Source organism: Fundulus heteroclitus, chromosome 17 (assembly GCF_011125445.2).
Source record: "Fundulus heteroclitus isolate FHET01 chromosome 17, MU-UCD_Fhet_4.1, whole genome shotgun sequence".
In the NCBI taxonomy this organism is placed as follows: domain Eukaryota; kingdom Metazoa; phylum Chordata; class Actinopteri; order Cyprinodontiformes; family Fundulidae; genus Fundulus; species Fundulus heteroclitus.
The window spans coordinates 6,325,122-6,342,396 of record NC_046377.1 but is presented as its reverse complement, the minus strand read 5'-3'; the positions used below and the strand labels follow the sequence as shown (position 1 = coordinate 6,342,396).

Genomic DNA, 17,275 nt, shown 5'->3' with positions numbered 1-17,275 from the left:
CACCACATTGCGGTTTTAAATGTTTCACTACGATCATTAGTCAGTCAGTTTTTCGGGTTACTTATCAGGTTCTGTCATGTAGCTTGGATAGTTGACCAAACTGATCCCAGTTTTTCTCTTTTTTATTTTACTTTGCTGTCTTCTGCATGTCGTGGCGCTTACAGACATTTGCATGTAAACCTCATAAGAACTCTGGTCAGAAGTGATGATGGCTCAGGCAAGGCCTCAGAGGTTTTGATGGCAGCATCGTCTTGTGGGGATGCTTTTCTGTGCCAGAGACTGGAAGATGGGCGACGGGGGGTTGGGGTGCATTATGGCCAATTACACTGATTGAAGTTATTGAAAAAGGAAAGAAAAGAAACATAGACAAGAAACTGTTTTTAAAAATGCAAGAAAGTATAATCATTTCAACAGTTAAGTCATTAAATAAAGAAAATGAAATTATAGGAAGTGGGAAAGAAAGAATGTACTTTTTAAAAAAACACAGATTTTACATCATACAGTGGTTTGAAGTCTTTAAAACAGAAAAAAAGATTAAAGCAAACTGTAAAACCCCCAGAACTGACATTTTTTAGAAAATTGCAAAAACCTCCATTTATTATAAAAGGGAAGCAAACAGGAAAAAATAAAACTTCGTCTTTAGCAGCAGCATGTCTTTAAGCCGCCAACTTCAGTATTAAACTGAGAGCATTATATTGTGTTTACCCTTCAAAGGAGGTTGGCCAATTACACAGTGCTTAGAATTTATTGACTGATCATCTCTGATAGCCTCAGTGTCCGTCGTTTGCTCCGTCGTTTGCGCTAACGTTTTCTATGATAATGATGCTTCCCCTCTGTTCCCCAGACTTTATATTCACTCATCAAGCAAGCTTATTTAGGCTGTCTTCTCCGGTGCGGGAGTGAATTCAGGTTTTAATGTGCCAGGATGGAGGATGATTGGAAATGACCTTGCGCTCGTAGAATGCGATGCCTTCTAAGGATCTTAGAAGGATCCCGAAGCTGGTGGCTGTTACTAATGCCTGATGACAAAGCCACAGAGCTGTCATCCATCAGCACTGTAAGCCATAAAGAAACTGTCAGATCGTACATTCGATCCGTACTCATGCAGCTGCTACACTATATGTAATGCAAATTGATTTTTTTTTTTTAAGGTGAACGCACAACTCTCATCAGTTTCCATTTGAGAAGTGAGGGGAGATCATCCGTGACAAGACCTCAGCTATTGCAGGATGAAGATCTCTTTAAAAAGTAGCTGGAATACACTCCCAGTAAGTCTAAAAATGAGCATCAGAACACCATTTCCAATGCTCAGGCAAAGTGAGCTGTTCTTTTTTTTTTTTCCTTTTTCTGTTGCTTTTTGCCTATAGCCTTGACACCAATTATCATTCAACTATACCGCTATGCTGGGAGATTGCTTTCAATCAGACTTTTGTGTAAAACTTTGATTGAAAGAAAAATGGAATAGTTGACATGCAATCCCCTCAGTAGGGGTCTATTCCTATAATGCGTCATGATTCTTACCTGGTGAGGCAGCGGATTATCCGAATCTGAATCATCCCGTTGAATCACTGTCGTCTATAGAGAATACATCACGGAAAAAAGCAAAGGAACAGAAGAGCAAGCATAAAGGAACACAGAAACTTCATTCAGTTTCTCGCTAAAATCCTCTCTTTGTGCCATTTTAAATTATTTTTCAGGACTTTCTAAAGAGTTTTTTTATTTTTTTTTATTTTGGTAACACACAGCATGGTACATCATGTTGACCTGCCAGCTCCTGATGTCTAAGATATTACATGTCTGGTGCCAGATGGATAGGAAATGCTGCACATATAGTTGAATCCATAAACTGGACGAAAAACCTCAGTGGTGGGATTCAAGCGGGAACTTCTTGAACTGAACAGAGCTCAATCAAAACTAATATAAACAATGTAAGAATAAGGATGCCTTAGCATATTTTATACAAGCTAAAAGGCTAGTCTGATTTATGGTGTTTTCACTAATGGTTAATATGGCTCACCACTCAGGGTGCGACCCCATCAGGAGCGGCACAAGCACTAAACATTTTTTAATGTTGCAGATTGTGCCCCAAACGAGGTCTTTATTGCTTACCTGCACATCCAATCAGTGTGGAGTGTGTTGTTAATCTGCTGGCACTGTGAAATGATATGGCTATACACTTTAGGATACAATGATGCTGACATTTGTACCTGATTCGTAAATTAAGGAGCCAGTTCACTCTCTTTTCATCTCATATTCAACATTTAAAATACCTAGCCTAATCAGACCTGGATTGAATTATTCTGCACTGTATAGAAACACCCTTTTTGGACACTTTATTCTATTTGTGAAGCACACACAACACATTTGGCACATTTTGGATTAACATGAATTATGCCAGTGCTAATTATTAATAATTAATAATAATTTGTTCATGGAATATTTGCATCATTTGACTGTTAAAAGTAAGAACTGGTTCAACTAATCTACAACTAATCCTATGATCATAGGATAAAATGGGTTTTTATTGGAACATTTGCACTGTGTACTGTAGATTAGTTGAGTGTATTTAACACTTCAAGGGATAGCGTGTAACTAATTTGGCTTTTTATTAGCAAAGATCAAGTATTGCTTTTATAAATACATATTCTGCCAAAGCCTAATAACAATCGCTTCAAAAAGGAAAGCGTTCTCAAAGCTTAGGATGAGTTGTGTTTCTCCAATTTGAGATCAATAAAGTTTTATTATTATTATTATTATTATTATTATTATTATTATTATTATTAAATACAAAGGTGGCGGTGCACCCAATAAAAGATGCAATGTTGCCTCGCCATTTTTGATTACGGTAGCTGAAAGGGGACGAACCCCTTGGCGTTACGCGTTTTACCTGTATATGAAAGTGTTGTCAGTGGAGGAGTATTAAACTAGTAAGAAGACTGTAGATGATCCTATTTACCCTTTTCTGTTGAAATGGAGGACCATCCATACTCTTTGCCCAGCGAGCGGAAAGAGAAAGTAACCATGAAAAGAAAAATAAATAATAAGCCTCTGCATAGCTTTTACCAGATGGAGACAATTCATTGGGGAGCCGTGAATCACAGTGGATGGGGAGGTTGCAGGCTTTCTGCTGGACAGGTAAGTTAATTCAATATAATAGTGTTTATTTTGCCATTATGTTAGAAACGGGACAGTGTGGTCCAGCAGCAACTCTGTCCTCCCGGCAGAGATGGCTAGTTTGCTTGTTAGCCAACACTGCATGAGCTCCGTTGTGACAGTTATCAGTTGCTGTTATTCTTTACAGAAATCATACCAGCTGGCAAGTCTTACTTCTTCCTACTGAGGCCTTTCTTATCTTCTCATAAGCTGCAATGAACCGCTAACATCAAAGCTAACCGCTAAGCTAACAGGATACATAAACACGAGAAGTATGCATGGACAGCCAGCAAGCGGAAACTAACACTGGCATTACATGAGCACGTCAGAGTGATTGCCATGTGGGACACTCAATAGATAAGGTGACACCCAGGAACTTGAGGCACAGAGGGGAGTGAGGGCAGAACCATAACTTTAACCAATCCCTGCCCTTCGGTGCAAAAGGCGGAGACAGATCAGAGTTTTTACAGGCCTGCGGCTTTCACAAAGATCTAATGAATACATAATGTATTCATTAGATTCTAATGGAAGGATCATATTACATAGCCTCGTGAGACCATCCTGATCTCGTGAGCTTTCAAGGTTTCACTCGCAGATCAGTCTGGCTACCCTCCGTTAAAGAAAATTTGGAGCCGTTCACCAAACGAACGTCCAATCAGCGTTGGCTTTGAGGCGGGTTGAGGTGTGACACAACGAGAAGCGCGACAGTTCAGTCTAAAGAACATGGCGGCTTCAGTCGACGAAACTAGCGTTAGCGTGGCTATCGAGCAAGTTTTATCGGAATTACAGAGTATTTCTTTGCTGAGCTAACGAGCCTTTACCTGCAGCAGCAAGAGTAGCTTGGCTTGTGGTTGTGTTTTCGTCGTCGCTCGTAACAGAGCGACGAGGAATCTGATTGGTTTATTTGGCCCGTCTGTCACCAACATAGGCCAATCAGCTAACCAGTATTTTCGCCCCTTCCCAAAATTACTTCAACGGAAGGTTTCCAGATGGATATGCGGAGCAAATCTATCTGGCGGAGTCAGGTAACATATTACACAGTAAAACGAAAAGTATTTCTGAACAGGATTACCAACTATAGCTTTAATGTACATGGCGGCAAAACATAAGTTTACCAAGTTGTGTCTGAACAATCCAGATATCTTCTAGAACAACATGTTTTCAAAAGCAAGAAAAAGCTGTGAAGAGTGATGGACATTATGGTTCTTTTCTGACATCATTTGCCTCATTATTTTCTGTTTTATTTTAGCTTTTATAGTATAGTAAAGTCAAATTTTAAACATTCCACTGACCTGTAAAAAAGAACAGTTGTTGCTGCCAGAAACTAACGGTAAAAAAACAACAACCGCATTCAATGTCACAGCATATTTTGTTTGATAATAAACATTTTGCCGTTATTGATTTAGTTTTGTTTATGGTAAATTATAGAACATAAGAATTCACTTTAATTCTGTGTATGGTATAAAACCTTAATACAATGGCAAATGCAGTTACATTAAGTAAAATAAATGATAAATTATGAATGACAATAAAACAATTAAAATATTTGTAATTTAGCAGCAGGTGTGGTTGCCAAAATCAAAGTCAAATGTAGGTGAATTAGCTGTTAAATAGGATGGAATACCAGTTATATTGCTTTAAATGTTTCTATATTAAAAACAACAACAACTCTACTGTAACCCAGTGTACAAAACAATCAAAACATTTTTGAAGAAAATATATTTGTCAAATGTACAAAAAAGATATTTTCTGCAACAGCATCAACATACGAATAGTGACAAAAATAGCTTGCATGCATATTTCAAATGTAAATGCTGTGAATAATATATGAATAATATATGACAAAACATTCTACCTTTTTACTGCAATATTTACATTTGACAAAAAAGCACAAGTATAAAACAAGTCCCTGAATGTCTCTCTTTGTCTCTACTCTCCAACATGATACTTTTCAATTTTTTTTTTTTTTTTTTACTGCATTTGTAGTGTCACAGCTTCTCCCTACTGCAAGAGCTCTCAAATGGAAACCGGCTCCCACTGTTTTCATAAAAGAGCCAACACACCGAGACGGCCCGGACATGAGCAGAACATCAATAGTGAAGAGGTTTGGCCATACCAGACACAACCACATGTGATAAAAACTCAGCGACATCATGTCATGAGAGGAGATTGTAACCAATTTCCAATGTGATAGGGGCTTTTTTTTTGTAAAACCTTTGGACCTCACATCAAGAAAAGTTACAAAAGTTGTTTTTGCCCAGAGACTGAAATGGAAATACTGAAGATTTGTTGATTATTTGAAGAGAAACGATGTACTGCGATTCTTTTAACTTGAATCCAATTGAAAATTGGAAGACGTTACACAATTATTCCCATTTATGCATGCTGAAACAGTATGGGGTTTTCATTTAACATATAAAAGTCCATCAACTACATACATGAAAAGTGTACGAGTTTTCAGTTTTTACATTTTTTATGAATACAGGGGAGAACAAAACTGTTAAATAGAGCCAATTAAAGTAGCACTTCCCAATTCCCATCTTTTACCCATGAATATCAAATTTTTGTCCTTCCACCTAACCTTTCATTAAGATACCAAACTCTATCAATATCAGATTTGGTTAGCTGTGATCTTTTGTGACTTATGGTCCTTTTAGTGGTCATTTACTCTCTCTTGGGCAAAGTTAAAGGAGCAATTTTTCTAATTCTAATTTAGATGCACCTGCAAAGTGCCATTTTTTTAAGGTCATCAGAAGAAGATAAAAGCCAGGATCAGTTAAGATTTGTTTCACTAAAAATTTCCTTTAAGCAATTATTTAAGCCTTTATGCTTGGCAGTGTTACCTAACAAGCCTTAATGCTTGTTAGGTAAAGGAAATTGACAGTTTCAGCGACTGTTCCTTTATTGCATGGACTATTATAAAAGCCAAACCCCTCCGAGCAGAATAATTTCAGTGACATTCTGGCCACAGCAGCAACAGAGGAGTGGTTTGTGCTCCTAATAAACCAAATGAGACACATCTGTCTCGCCGATAACCGCTTCTCTGTTTCAAACTTGGTTTGCAGAGGCATCAGACAACAAACAGAATATCAAATCTGACCTCTGAGGTTTGGATTCTTTGACACCTGTTTTTCACTCTGGGAATCATGGCGGTAATTGCTTTCGAGAGGGTCCCTGATCCATTAACACCACGCGCCGCTTCCCAAAGCCGGAAACATGATATGTATTTGACACATGTCCTCTTTTCATCTCCTTTTATGTCTGAGCAGCCTTTGTGATGTTGTTTATTTGGGGTAGATGTTGCTTTTGAATTTGAACCCGCAGGGGAGGGCGACTGATTTAAAAGGCCACATTATGTTCTTCTCTTCAGGGTTTGCAAGCTTCATCTGCACTTGTCGGCGGATTCATTTTTAACGCGTTTTACTTGGATAAGCTGGTGGAATAAAGTTTTAAAGATATTCATTTGTTTCTCCCTATTGCAGCATATACCCAATTTCTTTTTAATCATGTCGGAGAAACACCTAGATACACTATCAACACTCGGAGTCCAATTTATCACCCGCTATCACTGAAACATGAATGGCAAAGAGGGGAAACATGTAACGTTTAGGGGTTTGGTTTGTGGACCAAAATGCAGGCAAAAACTCGGGAGTCGCATGCTGCGGTGAAGAGTGAGAAAGTAGAACCAGCGAAGCATAGCAGAAGACCTGACAACGAGTGCGTATGAACTGGCCAAATATTTATGGGAGGAGCCAGAAGGAACAGCAGGTGGAGCAATTAACGCAGGTGAAAAGAGTAAAGGCTGAATGAAAGAGAGGCCAGAGATCTGACAGAGACAGGAGGAGAGCAGAATCTAACAGGAAAACATGATAATTGTACGGATATCAAAGAATAACCTAACCTGAGGACAGGCAGGCAGGGAAATAGGAATAAAACAGAAACACCAATAACCTACTAACTATAAAACTAACAAATGACAGAAACAAGAATCTACGGATAATAAACAATACTATAAGGTGCGAACCGAACCAGAACCGCACCATCGCCAGAAACCTACAAATAACCTGGGGATCCTGAGGAAAAACAACACTCTTTCATGGAAAGCATACAAGACAGGAGAACATAACATTTTACTTCATGTAGAATACACTGGAAGGAAAAACTGACCAGAAAGTTGTAACGTCGTCATGTTGATTTTGTATTAACATGTTCTACCGTGAAGGATAAAACGATTAGCGTCATTGTGATTGCAAAAAAAGTTAAACAAGGATGTCTTGTATATGTGTATGTGAAGCTGTATAATTGTCCACAATGAGAAGCATCTGGTTTACAGAACCAGGGTGAAAAAGGGTGTCTATATGAGTTTTGGAGGGTTGTGGCATAGGAAGTGCTGGTGGCGTGCGCCAGGCCAGGATGCGAACGGTGCTCCTCCGCATGAAAGAAAGGAAAATAGATGTTAAACGAGGAACGGCCAGATCAAGTCAACACAGCGCTTGTCAGAGAAGAAATATAAGTTTTGTTGACCGGATCGATCGGAAGGACACCTGGAGGATCTACTGCTGATACTCAGAGGAATCAGTGGAATGGCAACCTAAGCCTGGAGGAGGAGAGACAGCGATGAAAGCTATGGCTTTTTAATTTGTATAGCGCAGCGGATTTTATAATGGGCCCCAACGGGTTTTTTTTTTTTTTTACTTTTCTTTGTTTTTTGCCAGAAACGGACTAAATACGAGGAACAACAAGAGTTTTTTTTTTAACCGCATTTATTTTAGTGTATTTATTTTCTGGAGGACCACAATATTATATACCATAGATTAGCCCACAATTGGGGAATGGGAAAGAAGTGACACGTTTTTTTCCCCCATTATTTTTGACAAATCATAAAATAATAAGTGTGCCATGCATTTTTATTTAGCGCCTTTACTCCAGACCCCCGGTGAAATAATAATAAAAAAAAACACTATGGACTGCCACGTCTTGGTTGGTTTTGCAACTGTGTTGTGCTCTTTCAGTCTTCAGATGATGGACTAAACAATGAGATATCCAAAAGTTTAGGATAGCGTTTTAGAACCAAACCTTGATTACACTGCTCCTTGGTCTTTATGAGTTGTGTCTTCACTAATGTTTTCTTAGTCCTTCGGAGAGCAGCTATAATTATGCTGACAGTATGGGTGCTTTTACACAAGGGTAGTGAATAGGAACTTGACAAGTTTCACACGTTCATTCGGTTTGGCTCACTTTCTCTGCACTTTTGCTAGCAGACCAAACCGCCTAGACAGCGTCATGCAATTAAGACTTCTGCTCGTTTGGGGAGCAATTATAAGAACAGGCCCGATATGAGCAGCGAGCAAATAAGCTAAGTTGTTTAAACATTTCATAAAAAACCCACTTATCTCTAATTAACATTGGAGATTATTGTGAATTGTACATTGTGGGGAGTTTCAGCTATCCATGTAGATCAGAAGAGTGTGTTTCTGGCTAGGTGCATCAGGAAACTGTGTGCATGTGGAAAATGGGACGTCATCTGTCAAAGGAAAGACTGATAACTGCTCAACAGTTAATTATAGATAGGAAGAACGCCATTTGGACATTTGAAATATTAATTTTCTTTATTTTATGGACATTTGTTTTGAAGATCCAATCTGGCTTTTGAATTATATAATGTCTTGCCATATTGTTACATGGCCGCTGACCCAAGATTTAAATGTTCTCTGATCACATACAGCATAGTATTTTAAATCACACATTCAGGAGATGTGGCATCGTCCCTTTGGTTTGCTAATCAGTTTGATTTCACAGTGTTTGTAAACCACACCAGGGTTATATTCGGTGAGCAGAGGAACATGGATGAGCTTTCACATCTACCCAAATGTCGCGGACCATCCAATGAGGGAAATGGCTCTTTTGTAAAAGCACCACATATTACACACAGGTACGCTCTGTTCACTAATTATGTGACTTTTAACAACAATGGGTTGCATCGTTTTTATTGTAAGGTATAGCAAAGGGAAGTTAATACATGTATTATAAACATGTATTTGAAAACATTTCAAAACCATGTGCCTTTCTCCTTTCCACCTCATAATTATGCACTACTATTCCATGAAATTCCAGTAAAATACGGTAACGTTTGTGATTTGAGGTTTGGCAGAAGAGCCTGTCTATCTGTACCCCACCCTGCCACTGAGGGCCACTGTTTGCTTTTGTTGACAGCTCATGATGCAACCCTGGCCTTGCTGCCCAAGGCGGTGAATCCCCCACATCTAAAATCCACCAGCAAGTGTAAAAGAATTTAGATGAGGTTAAAATCATTGTTTTGTTTTTTGTGTGACATTATGTAAAAAGCCTTTCGGAAATAATTAGATTTTTTTTTCAGACTCTTTTCAAATTTCTCTCGATCTGCATTTTCTTTTTTTTTACTGTACTTCCACAAAGGACGTACGTTTTGACAGAGAACCTCCAGCTCCCTCTTTAACTCAGGATTTATCCTTCCCGAGCACAAGGACAATGGCCTCCTCGGGCTGTGACTCATTCTTTCCAGCTGACTCTAATCACCAGCTAATTAATAGTTGATGTGCCAGCTTCCCAAAAACACAACTGCTATTAACCTGCGTGTGCTATTGATTTAGCCTTGCTTTAGGTGCTGAAGTGGACTCCTGTGGGCCAAACACTAGCTCTAATTTTCCACTAAGGTGAAACTATAAAATCTTTACAAACATACTGAATGGCTTGAGAGGAGACTTGGGGCATGACTAGACACAGTAACTTTGGAAATTCTGTGCTTATTTCGTATTTTTATTAGAGCACATGACTGGGATTTCCCAACATCCCCCTGCTCATATAAATTCTCTTGTTAACTAGCAAAAGATGAAACACAGGTAAAATTAGTCCATACATTTTTCTAATTATTCGACCCCCTGCATTTTTATTGGTAACCCAGGTGAAGATGTGTGAAAAGCCTTAAAGGGAATTTACATTATACTGCAGAAATACAGTCTCCCGTCTAAAAGACATAGAAACAGCCAAAACATTAGAGCACATACATTTATTCACTGAGGAAAGAAACCTTACGTAAATTATTTTATCATGTTTATACAAGATAAGTAGCAAAAAAAAAATTTTTTCTCCAGTGGCAGCATTAAGCTTCCGTACATTAATAACAAATGTGTTTTTACTTTCCTAAAATTGAAAAGTTGGATTGATTTGCTATAAACTGTATGACTTAGCTCAAACTTTTTTATATCCTTCTCACAAGCCTTTCACGTAGTTAGCTGGAGTTTTTGTCCACTCCTCCCAAGTCAAGTCAAGTTTATTTATATAGCACATTTCAGCAGCAAGGCGGTTCAAAGTGCTTTACATCATGAAAACATAAAAACGTCGTTGGTCGGTGTTCCTGTTATTATGGGCCAAAAGCAACCCTAAACAGGTGGGTTTTCAGTCTTGATTTAAAGGAACTCAGTGTTTCGGCTTATTTGCAGTTTTTGGGAAGTTTGTTCCAGATTTGTGGAGCATAGGAAGTAAATGCTGCTTCTCCATGTTTAGTGGTTCTGGGTTTGCAGACATAACTAGTGAAACAGAGTCAGGTTATTTTGCTGCCTTACTCGCAAACACTTTTTGAACTTTGCACACAAATTTTCCACAGGGTTGGGATCAGAGCTTTGTGGTCCTTGCAGAGGACTTTTCGTGCTTTTCACTTCTTCCTTTTCACATTGAAATCATTAATTTGTGGTCTATATATAGTGTAACTGCAATGCTTCGGTCTGAATACTTTGTTAATTTACTCCCACATTCCCCCTTTTTACCCCTGTTTCTAGGCTTATCTGATACCAACTCGTTTTGGTGCTGACTCTTTAAAGGAGGCACTTCATACCCCGCCCTCCTCCAGGTCACGGAGGGTCCGACTCCACCCTGTTCGGCCATTGTGTCGTATCCTGGGGCATGATGTAATTGAACAACCGGACATTTTGACTTTATCACTTGTAGCTTCGCCATCTTTCAGCTTGGTCTGAAAAATTGCCCCGAGAAATAAAAATGGCAGAATTATGAAACTGACAGCCAAAAGTCAATGACCTTGCTTAGCATCAAATACTTTGACGTTATTGTTCAAAAAACATAATGAAAAACAGCTTGAAAGGTATGGCCCAAAAACATAGAAAAATAACTACACAGTACCAGGACAGACTACATTCAAATTGTCCACAACCCTAAAAGACTATGTTGTGCAAATATACACTGTTTAAAGTTATTTAATGTTTAATAAATAACTCTCTGTCATGTATTGTCTGGGGATATCACCTCCAGACAATACTTAACACACATAGAAGAAATGAGTGACAACCTCTCTTCAAATTCAAGAATTTACAATTAACATCCAGAGAACATCACTATATAATGCTGTTTATCTGAATTAACCCTATATTTCAATCAACAAATCCTCTACTAGGCTAGTGAAACTTAACTAAACTACTAAACAAAATTAAGATAAAAAGAAGCTAAGGAAATATTTACATGCAAAAGAACACAAAAGACAAAACAAAAGTGGTTGATCATCATCAGAATAATTCAGGGAATCCTGGTTCACTGCAGATCTGATTTAAAGAACATGGAATTGAGTTAAAATAGCTTAACTAATTCAGAACAACATTTGGCACGTGTTTCAATCCATTCACAATGTAAATCCTGAGTTAAACAAAATGTTATTTGATAAAATAACATTTTGTTTGAGTTCAAGAGCCAAAGTTCACCTTAAGGAATGTTAATTGAGGTTAAATTAGCTTAACTAATTCAGAACAACATTTGGCATGCTTTCAACCCATTCACAATGCAAATGTTACACAAAACATTATTTGAGGAAATAACATTTTAGAGAATGATTTTCTCGGTAAGAATCTGGGAACTCTGGGAACTTTATTAATGCGATCCTACCTCCGGGAGCTAGGGGTCGCTGCAGCGATTGGTCACTAAAATCGGTTACTCTAAAGTTATACAAAACGTCTTTAAATCGACATTAATATTCAATATTAATGCGGGAATAGGGCTCATAGCACTATCAAATGATGGAAGAGCGAAACGAACAAGCCTTATGCTTTAAAACAAGCCTTTTTGAATGTCCGGAACCAGACGTTACCAGAAGTTAATAGGATTTTGGCTAGCGGACTTTCAGCACTAACTTTAAATACTTCAGCTTTAATTTTAGTCATAATGAGTGGCCGGATAACATAAACATTAATATCCCATCAATGTATGAAACATTTGTGGAGATAACGCTTGTTATAACCATAAAAACACAGTTGAATCATATCGCAATGGCCTGATACAGGATGCTAGCATGAGCTACGGCTGTTAGCTCTTTGTTTTAAAAACAACCATGTGTAAGCATTGCACAAACATTTCCCTTTGGTTTCTCTGCCGAACCTGCCGGTGCCTCTTCTGAGTTCGGTCCACTTTGGCCATCCAAGGAAGGGAGCATTGAAAAGCAGGGGAAATTGTTGGTCTTTTCAGCAGCGGGCTAGCCTGCGGCTCTGCGGCCCAGCAGCAGCAGACATGTGGCTAGGAGATAGCCGAAGCGTGGTTGAGATCGAAGGCTCAGATGTCCTGCAGGCAGCCTCTGAGCCTGGTTGCAGTCAAGTCCCCGGCATGCAGCAGGCGATTTCAGCAGACTTTGCTCTCAGCTTGGGGAAGTGGCTCCTCTGCCGGCTTTTCAGCTCTGCGTTGTCTGGAATCAGCTCTGTCTGGAGTCCGCTGAGAAAGCAAAACAAAGCTAGCATAGACGGATTCGTTCACTTCGGCATCTGTTTTTAAGCAGAAGTGAGAGACTTATCTTTGAATCAGCTGGCAGTTTCTTCCGATACCAGGGAGGAACTGAGTTTAAGAGAAGCTCATTTTTACTCAGCTTGTGGCCTCTTTCAGGCCCATTGTATGGCTCCTGCAGGGGGGGGGGGGGCTCTCCTTTAGAGTCCCAGGAAGGAGTAGAAAGACTGCAGGCAGACTGGATCTGATGTTGCTTGCAACCCCCCTCCCCGGGAGCCCCCATTGGGAGAAGAAACAGACTGAGTCTGGTCAGAAGTTTCTGACCTTTTGTCTGTGTGGCTCGCAGGGCATGGCTGGCAGTCCCAGCCCCGTGGGCCCTGTTCTCCAGAGCAGATCAAGGAAGAGGGATAAATGGTGAAGAAGGGAAGGGAGCTGAGAGGTGCTCCTCTGTGGGGAGGAGTTTGGCTCAACAGCAGGCACCCTGTCGTGAGGGGAGGTCCTTTGTGCTTGTGGGGAAATTCTAAAATTCACAGTCCATTTTGATCCCTTACCCATTTCACATATTGTTCACAATTCACACAATTAAGCATGGTGTGGTGGCATAACAACTCCAAGTACACAAAAGGGCTGAAAAAGCTTATGTCCCCTTAAAGCTAGTTTGTAACCAATTTGCCAGCATTGTTAGGATCTTTGCCAGTGTGAACACCTGTTTGTACCTAAACTGAACAATTATTACCAGTGTTATGTTATTTTTACCTAAATATTACCACATAATGTTCTTTCTCCATGGCGTTTCTGTTTGTGAAGCGCACGTCCCTCTTGCAGTAAATCAGCCACACAAGATGCTGTTTCCTCATTCGTAATTCCCAGTTAGGATGGTGTCCTCAGGGTTGCAAGCCTCTCCCTTCAAGTATAGCATTGGGCACCATAGACAAATACTTTAATGTTAGTTTCATCAAACCTTTAACAATGCCCCCAAAATTATGTTTTTTGACCCTGACTTAATTTTTAAACTGTACACTCTTTTTTGTGAAATCTTTCTTAGTGACCTTGGACCTGATGTTGAGGACTTCTTTCACTCTGGATAACGAAATCCTCTTACCAGCTTGAGTCAGCATCTTCACAAGAACTTCCTGGATTTGATACGCACGTTTTGAACCATAACGCATTAATCTCTGGTACCCAGAACCCACCTCCTCCCTGATAAGTATGATGGCTGGACATTTGTATCCTGTTGCATATAATGATTTAAACGGATGAACCACTGTTGTGGAGGTCCACAACTCTCATTGGGATGTTTGGTTGTGTATGTGGCATTCAAAATACATTCACAAATGTGGCCAACATTAACTTAAATATAAAATGATAGCATCATCATCTGGGCATCACTGGTTAAATCCAAACTGGTTAAATGCAGACAATTCTTTGTGCATTCAACTTTGAAATTTGAAGAAAGGTATCCAAAAACATTGATTCTAGAATTTTAAAAAGTTGAATTATGAGACAAAGAGGAAGCTTTTCAGCAACATACGCTCCTGATGGCTCCAGCCTAACAACAAGGATGAATATGTGGAAAAGCACCTCCTGTCCACTGTTAGGTAGGGTGGAGTATCTATGATGCTGAGGGCCTATGTCTCTTCCAACACATTCTCTTTCCTAAAATGCTTGATTAAAATGTTCATAATTTTTCTTCTATCTCTTGAACAGTACAGTATAGTTCTTCTAATAATATGCTGTTGCTTTCATGATGTAGTATCACTTATGGAATGTTAATTTTGTGGTTTATGTACACTTACTGAAACAATTACCCAAAGAAAAACATTCAAAAAGACGTAATTGTAATTTAGCTGCACTGGTCTTCCCTAATTAGTTTTCTAGTGGCTAATCTGGGTTTGTTTAAACAGCTAAATGGTTTTAAACACCGTATTCATATCTCGCGTAGGAAAAGACAATTGTTAAGCATGATAGGGATTGGGATCCCTGGGATAAAACTGCTGTTTTGCTTGAACAATCATAACATCAGTTAAATAAGCTCTGCAGCTATTTGACAACCTAATCTACAGCTTTTCATCACGAGGCTCTCTACCCTCCCCACCCTCGCTGTGACTTTTTATTTTCTTCCCACAGCCGCCTTCATCTGCTCAGTTACATTAATAAATGAGATTTCAAAAGACGAAGCATCTGCAGTTAAAGTACAAAAAAAGAAAAATCCAACTAAAGCCATCTCCCTGACGACGCATGTTTTACAGCTCGCAGAGAGGCTGCTGAATTAAGGAGTGATGCAAACACGGTAAATTGAATCAGTTTGGCTGCTCTAAATAGATGGGATGCGCTGGGTCTGAATGCTTGAATGAATAAGAAAAAAATATTGAGAGTTTTAATGATGTTTTTTTTTTCTTTTTCAGCTCATTTCTTTTCCCACTTCTGAATAAAAGTTTAAGGAAGACTAATCTTTAAAAAAACAACAACATCAATTTCTGAAATTAAATCAGTGCCCTTCAAGCATGGAGTGAAGTGGGACTATAGACAACATTTCGAGGGATGGATGGAAAACATTTGACTAAGAAGAGGCCGTGTTGGAAAAAAGGGCACAAACAAAGGCACAAACCTCACAAAATGCAGTGCCCTCCACACACTTGTGCATGAAGAGCATTGCTAAAGTATTGTAATTTTTTTTGCATTCTTACATTTGAACCTGGAAAGACTCACACAGACAGAAGAGGCAATTAGAAAGATTTATTGACATACATCAGACCCCGGCAGAAGACGTGAAAGCTGCTAATGTTGGTGACCTAGGATGATCGTTTTAGGATTAGGATCAGTGAAGTCTTCCCCCTGGGGTCTGGACACTGGTGGTGGGAGCCAGAGGAGGGAAGGGATCCAGGAGGAGCCTGAGAGCATCGAAGCTCGGCTGAAGATCAGGAGAGTCCATGTATGGAGGGCTTATTAAGCAAGCATTTGAAGGATGATTGGTTGAGGTGAGAAGAGGACTTGGAGCAGATTGGCTGGATCACAGGTGCATAACGAGGCGGTCAGGGAACAAGTGAGTTATCCAGTCTGAATTTACGTCTAAACTCTATGTTACAACCAACTTCATATAACTTCAGCGTATTTTATTATTATGTTTGGACTAATCGAAAGTCAGGGGAAGGTTATATTTGGACAGGCCGCCTGTGCCCTTTTGTTCATTTAAATACAATTTGATTAAAGCCAAAAAAAAGCTACACAAATCTTAAAAAGATTACAACAAATTCTAATTCACAGCTATATCTAAAATATAGCTGTGAATTAGAATTTAAAGATCTGCTGTTTAATGGCTGTTTTTATGTTTTAAAATGATTTTTTTTTTCTTGTGGTGGAGTTTTGAAAATTAATAGAAAACGACATAAAACATTTTTTTTCAAAGAAGAAATATTCTTGTTTGATTGGTGTTATTCGTTGGGAGAAACACTCTGTAAACATTTCAGGAAAACGTGAAGGTCTGAGCCTAATGTTCTTTTACTCAAGTCTAACTCTGACTGGACTATTGTTACAGTTGAAGAGGCATTGATCTAAACCATTCCATTGTAGCACTGGCTGTATGTTCAGGGTTGTATTTGCTCGAAGGACAATCTCGCAACATACTCTTGTGACCTACAATACGTTTTCTTTCAGGATTGTCCTATATTTGTCTCCATCTATCACCCCATCAACTCTAACATTCTTCCTGGTCCTTGCAGGGGAAATAAATATCCCCACAGCATGATGCCAGCACCGCCATGTGTCCCAGTGAGTTGTTCAGGTCAGTTTCAGTCTTATCTGACCTGGACACCTTCTTCAATGTGTTTGCTGTGTCCCATTAGCAAACTTGAAATATGAGTCCTTTTAGCTTTCATTCAAGAATAGCTTTTGATTGCAGTTCTTCCACAAAGGCTACATTTTTTGAGAGTAGTTATCTTGTCAACAGATTGTCCCACCTGAGCTATTGATATCTGCAGCTCCTCTAGAGAGGCCATGGGTTTGGCCGGTCAGGGTTGATGAACACTCATATATATTGTACGCTGGCAGCTGTTCTGCATCTTCAACTTATTCATACATTATCAAATCACCACAAAACTGCTTCCTGTCTTGGCTCAAGCAAAGTTTTCCCTACCACATGATGCTGCCACCACTATGTTTCATAGTTGGGCCATTGCATTGAGTAAAATGTGCAATGATAGTTTTTCAAGTAAGTCTGGGTACGTTGTTTGTTGGAAAATTTAGAACATTTAAAAACCGTATTCATCATATTGTCCCTTCCACTGTAGAGTTATGCATTGATCTATCACCTAAAATTCAATAAACGACACAGAAGTTTGGGAAAAAAACTTGAAGGTTTATTGATACTTTTGCA

At 39.2% G+C, this 17,275-nt stretch overlaps 1 long non-coding RNA gene across 1 annotated transcript; it reads left to right on the top strand.

The window, feature by feature from the left end:
- Positions 1–1,253: 1,253 nt before the first annotated feature.
- Positions 1,254–15,419, top strand: LOC118566553. The gene is made up of 3 exons (XR_004933105.1): positions 1,254–1,268; positions 15,031–15,193; positions 15,309–15,419. It is a non-coding gene; the product is annotated as an uncharacterized LOC118566553 (long non-coding RNA).
- Positions 15,420–17,275: the final 1,856 nt, after the last annotated feature.